This window comes from Schistocerca gregaria, chromosome 10 (assembly GCF_023897955.1).
Source record: "Schistocerca gregaria isolate iqSchGreg1 chromosome 10, iqSchGreg1.2, whole genome shotgun sequence".
NCBI lineage: Eukaryota > Metazoa > Arthropoda > Insecta > Orthoptera > Acrididae > Schistocerca > Schistocerca gregaria.
In genome coordinates this window covers 29,393,304-29,399,806 of record NC_064929.1, presented here as the reverse complement: position 1 = coordinate 29,399,806, position 6,503 = coordinate 29,393,304, and positions in this window count along the sequence as shown.

Here is a 6,503-nt window from a genome sequence, read left to right as displayed (position 1 = left end):
TTGAGAATCTTACGGGAACACTTGTACTGTTTCTATATAAAGTGTAGGCGTGGGAGGAGGGTGCTTCCCGCGCACTAATAACAGCACGCTTGCCAATTGTGGATGCTAATCATTCGCTTGTATCTTCCTAGACACATCTGCAGGCTGAGAATTATTCCACTTGCATGGCAAGGTGCGCATGTAGGTGTGTTAAAAATTCTGGAGCCACTGGGTATTGATCCCAGTACCTCTCGCATACTAAGCGAGCGCTCTAGCATCTGAGCTACGCCCGCCCCTCCGTAGACTAAAGGTGCTACATACAGCCATATAGACGACACAGACCCTTGCACTCCCTTTATTCAGCAGACAAACACTACTCTCTATGTATCCGTTAGGGTGTCTTTCAGGTTTCGTGCATTCTGTATCGAATCGTAGTTGGCCACAATGAAAGTGGCACGTATAACGTCGAAAATAGAGTTCGGACACCGCTCTGAGTAAGACGAACGTGTTGTCCACCCTCTAGACTTCAATGAGGTTAAGCCGTGATACCTAAGACCGCTCTGCACGCGATGACACCTCGATAACAGCCGGTCCCCACACTTACATCTTGCTCTCCTTACGTCAGTATACATCATATCAGTCTGTGACGCTGGCTTTGCAACATCTTGCGTGCCTTTAGGTTCGCCGCCACCAACACTTACCATGCACTGACCACAAAAAATGGAGGCGCCGCGGCTTGAACCCTTCACCTTTCACATGCGAAGCGAACGCTCTACCAACTGAGCTACGCCCCATGCACGACCAAACTGCGCTATTCCCCATTCTTTGCGACTCTGATGCGCACGGACACGATGGTTGGTTGGCTTGTAGCGGTGAAGGGAGCAGAGTACAAAGGCGCGGACACGTTCATATACACAAAAGTTCCAAGTAGTTTCGATGCTCTGGTATTACAAATGCAAATTCCGTCTGTTTTTAACGTCTTAAATTGAAAGAGCCGTCACAAATTGCTCCGTTTTCACTCCTTGTCGACAATCATACAGCACCTGAGGTAAGAAACACATCTCGAGCCCCATTGTGCACTCCATTATTCATGCCAACTCAGTGCCTCGCTCTTTACTACTGTGTACTAATCTTGTCGTCCAACTGCAAAACACTGGGCCGCAACAAGTTTCCGCGTCTCCATTGCACTGCGCATACTACAAAACGCTCCCCAAACTTGGCACTCACCCACGCAGCCGACTTTTCCGACTTTAATACGACGCTCACGCTAGTGACAGCATTATTTATAGTTCGACGTCGCGCCAAAGCGAATGAGCACATTTCGCCTACGGCTTAGGCCGCCCTCCTAGAGTGGCTGCTCGGTGTCTGCAGGCAGCGAGGGTCTGCTAGTTTCCTGTGTTCGCACCTATGTCACCTGTGCTTGCTTGTCAGAGACAGACTATCGCAAAACATACAACTCGCTCCATGAATTGATTGCTACGGCATCTGTTATCAGCAGTCACAACTAGCAACACCAGTAGCAGCCGACTGCACGCAAAGAATAGGAATGTGCAGTGGGATTTACGTGAACTCGGCGCAAGGCAGATCTTTCCGACATAGGCTTGAGAATCTTACGCCAACACTTGTACTGTTTCTAAATAAAGTGTAGGCGTGGGAGGAGGGTGCTTCCCGCGCACTAATAACAGCACGCTTGCCAATTGTGGATGCTAATCATTCGCTTGTATCTTCCTAGACACATCTGCAGGCTGAGAATTATTCCACTTGCATGGCAAGGTGCGCATGTAGGTGTGTTAAAAATTCTGGAGGCACTGGGTATTGATCCCAGTACCTCTCGCATACTAAGCGAGCACTCTACCACCTGAGCTACGCCCGCCCCTCCGAAGACTAATGGTGCTACATACAGCCATATAGACGACACAGACCCTTGCACTCCCATTATTCAGCAGACAAACACTACTCTCTATGTATCCGTTAGGGTGTCTTTCAGGTTTCGTGCATTCTGTATCGAATCGTAGTTGGCCACAATGAAAGTGGCACGTATAACGTCGAAAATAGAGTTCGGACACCGCTCTGAGTAAGACGAACGTGTTGTCCACCCTCTAGACTTCAATGAGGTTAAGCCGTGATACCTAAGACAGATCTGCACTCGATGACACCTCGATAACAGCCGGTCCCCACACTTACATCTTGCTCTCCTTACGTCAGTATACATCATATCAGTCTGTGAGGCTGGCTTTGCAACATCTTGCGTGACTTTAGGTTCGCCGCGACCAACACTTACCATGCACTGACCACAAAAAATGGAGGCGCCGCGGCTTGAACGCTGCACCTTTCACATGCGAAGCGAACGCTCTACCAACTGAGCTACGCCACATGCACGACCAAACTGCCCTATTCCCCATTCTTTGCGACTCTGATGCGCACGGACACGATGGTTGGTTGGTTTGTAGCGGTGAAGGGAGCAGAGTACAAAGGCGCGGACACGTTCATATACACAAAAGTTCCAAGTAGTTTCGATGCTCTGGTATTACAAATGCAAATTCCGTCTGTTTTTAACGTCTTAAATTGAAAGAGCCGTCACAAATTGCTCCGTTTTCACTCCTTGTCGACAATCATACAGCACCGGAGGTAACAAACACATCTCGAGCCCCATTGTGCACTCCATTATTCATGCCAACTCAGTGCCTCGCTCTTTACTACTGTGTACTAATCTTGTCGTCCAACTGCAAAACACTGGGCCACAACAAGTTTCCGCGTCTCCATTGCACTGCGCATACTACAAAACGCTCCCCAAACTTGGCACTCACCCACGCAGCCGACTTTTCCGACTTTCCATGACGCTCACGCAACGCTCACGCTAGTGACAGCATTATTTATAGTTCGACGTCGCGCCAAAGCGAATGAGCACATTTCGCCTACGGCTTAGGCCGCCCTCCTAGAGTGGCTGCTCGGTGTCTGCAGGCAGCGAGGGTCTGCTAGTTTCCTGTGTTCGCACCTATGTCACCTGTGCTTGCTTGTCAGAGACAGACTATCGCAAAACATACAACTCGCTCCATGAATTGATTGCTACGGCATCTGTTATCAGCAGTCACAACTAGCAACACCAGTAGCAGCCGACTGCACGCAAAGAATAGGAATGTGCAGTGGGATTTACGTGAACTCGGCGCAAGGCAGATATTTCCGACATAGGCTTGAGAATCTTACGGGAACACTTGTACTGTTTCTAAATAAAGTGTAGGCGTGGGAGGAGGGTGCTTCCCGCGCACTAATAACAGCACGCTTGCCAATTGTGGATGCTAATCATTCGCTTGTATCTTCCTAGACACATCTTCAGGCTGAGAATTATTCCACGTACATGGCAAGGTGCGCATGTAGGTGTGTTAAAAATTCTGGAGGCACTGGGTATTGATCACAGTACCTCTCGCATACTAAGCGAGCGCTCTAGCATCTGAGCTACGCCCGCCCCTCCGAAGACTAATGGTGCTACATACAGCCATATAGACGACACAGACCCTTGCACTCCCTTTATTCAGCAGACAAACACTACTCTCTATGTATCCGTTAGGGTGTCTTTCAGGTTTCGTGCATTCTGTATCGAATCGTAGTTGGCCACAATGAAAGTGGCACGTATAACGTCGAAAATAGAGTTCGGACACCGCTCTGAGTAAGACGAACGTGTTGTCCACCCTCTAGACTTCAATGAGGTTAAGCCGTGATACCTAAGACCGATCTACACGCGATGACACCTCGATAACAGCCGGTCCCCACACTTACATCTTGCTCTCCTTACGTCAGTATACATCATATCAGTCTGTGACGCTGGCTTTGCAACATCTTGCGTGCCTTTAGGTTCGCCGCGACCAACACTTACCATGCACTGACCACAAAAAATGGAGGCGCCGCGGCTTGAACCCTGCACCTTTCACATGCGAAGAGAACGCTCTACCAACTGAGCTACGCCACATGCACGACCAAACTGCGCTATTCCCCATTCTTTGCGACTCTGATGCGCACGGACACGATGGTTGGTTGGTTTGTAGCGGTGAAGGGAGCAGAGTACAAAGGCGCGGACACGTTCATATACACAAAAGTTCCATGTAGTTTCGATGCTCTGGTATTACAAATGCAAATTCCGTCTGTTTTTAACGTCTTAAATTGAAAGAGCCGTCACAAATTGCTCCGTTTTCACTCCTTGTTGACAATCATACAGCACCTGAGGTAACAAACACATCTCGAGCCCCATTGTGCACTCCATTATTCATGCCAACTCAGTGCCTCGCTCTTTACTACTGTGTACTAATCTTGTCGTCCAACTGCAAAACACTGGGCCACAACAAGTTTCCGCGTCTCCATTGCACTGCGCATACTACAAAACGCTCCCCAAACTTGGCACTCACACAGGCAGCCGACTTTTCCGACTTTCCATGGCGCTCACGCAACGCTCACGCTAGTGGCAGCATTATTTATAGTTCGACGTCGCGCCAAAGCGAATGAGCACATTTCGCCTACGGCTTAGGCCGCCCTCCTAGAGTGGCTGCTCGGTGTCTGCAGGCAGCGAGGGTCTGCTAGCTTCCTGTGTTCGCACCTATGTCACCTGTGCTTGCTTGTCAGAGACAGACTATCGCAAAACATACAACTCACTCCATGAATTGATTGCTACGGCATCTGTTATCAGCAGTCACAACTAGCAACACCAGTAGCAGCCGACTGCACGCAAAGAATAGGAATGTGCAGTGGGATTTACGTGAACTCGGCGCAAGGCAGATCTTTCCGACATAGGCTTGAGAATCTTACGGGAACACTTGTACTGTTTCTAAATAAAGTGTAGGCGTGGGAGGAGGGTGCTTCCCGCGCACTAATAACAGCACGCTTGCCAATTGTGGATGCTAATCATTCGCTTGTATCTTCCTAGACACATCTGCAGGCTGAGAATTATTCCACTTGCATGGCAAGGTGCGCATGTAGGTGTGTTAAAAATTCTGGAGGCACTGGGTATTGATCCCAGTACCTCTCATATACTAAGCGAGCGCTCTACCATCTGAGCTACGCCTTCCCCCCCGGAAGACTAATGGTGCTACATACAGCCATATAGACGACACAGACCCTTGCACTCCCATTATTCAGCAGACAAACACTACTCTCGATGTATCCGTTAGGGTGTCTTTCAGGTTTCGTGCATTCTGTATCGAATCGTAGTTGGCCACAATGAAAGTGGCACGTATAACTTCGAAAATAGAGTTCGGACACCGCTCTGAGTAAGACGAACGTGTTGTCCACCCTCTAGACTTCAATGAGGTTAAGCCGTGATACCTAAGACAGATCTGCACTCGATGACACCTCGATAACAGCCGGTCCCCACACTTACATCTTGCTCTCCTTACGTCAGTATACATCATATCAGTCTGTGACGCTGGCTTTGCAACATCTTGCGTGCCTATAGGTTCGCCGCGACCAACACTTACCATGCACTGACCACAAAAAATGTAGGCGCCGCGGCTTGAACCCTGCACCTTTCACATGAGAAGCGAACGCTCTACCAACTGAGCTACGCCACATGCACGACCAAACTGCCCTATTCCCCATTCTTTGCGACTCTGATGCGCACGGACACCATGGTTGGTTGGTTTGTAGCGGTGAAGGGAGCAGAGTACAAAGGCGCGGACACGTTCATATACACAAAAGTTCCAAGTAGTTTCGATGCTCTGGTATTACAAATGCAAATTCCGTCTGTTTTTAACGTCTTAAATTGAAAGAGCCGTCACAAATTGCTCCGTTTTCACTCCTTGTCGACAATCATACAGCACCTGAGGTAACAAACACATCTCGAGCCCCATTGTGCACTCCATTATTCATGCCAACTCAGTGCCTCGCTCTTTACTACTGTGTACTAATCTTGTCGTCCAACTGCAAAACACTGGGCCACAACAAGTTTCCGCGTCTCCATTGCACTGCGCATACTACAAAACGCTCCCCAAACTTGGCACTCACCCACGCAGCCGACTTTTCCGACATTCCATGACGCTCACGCAACGCTCACGCTAGTGACAGCATTATTTATAGTTCGACGTCGCGCCAAAGCGAATGAGCACATTTCGCCTACGGCTTAGGCCGCCCTCCTAGAGTGGCTGCTCGGTGTCTGCAGGCAGCGAGGGTCTGCTAGCTTCCTGTGTTCGCACCTATGTCACCTGTGCTTGCTTGTCAGAGACAGACTATCGCAAAACATACAACTCACTCCATGAATTGATTGCTACGGCATCTGTTATCAGCAGTCACAACTAGCGACACCAGTAGCAGCCGACTGCACGCAAAGAATAGGAATGTGCAGTGGGATTTACGTGAACTCGGCGCAAGGCAGATCTTTCCGACATAGGCTTGAGAAACTTACGGGAACACTTGTACTGTTTCTAAATAAAGTGTAGGCGTGGGAGGAGGGTGCTTCCCGCGCACTAATAACAGCACGCTTGCCAATTGTGGATGCTAATCATTCGCTTGTATCTTCCTAGACACATCTGCAGGCTGAGAAT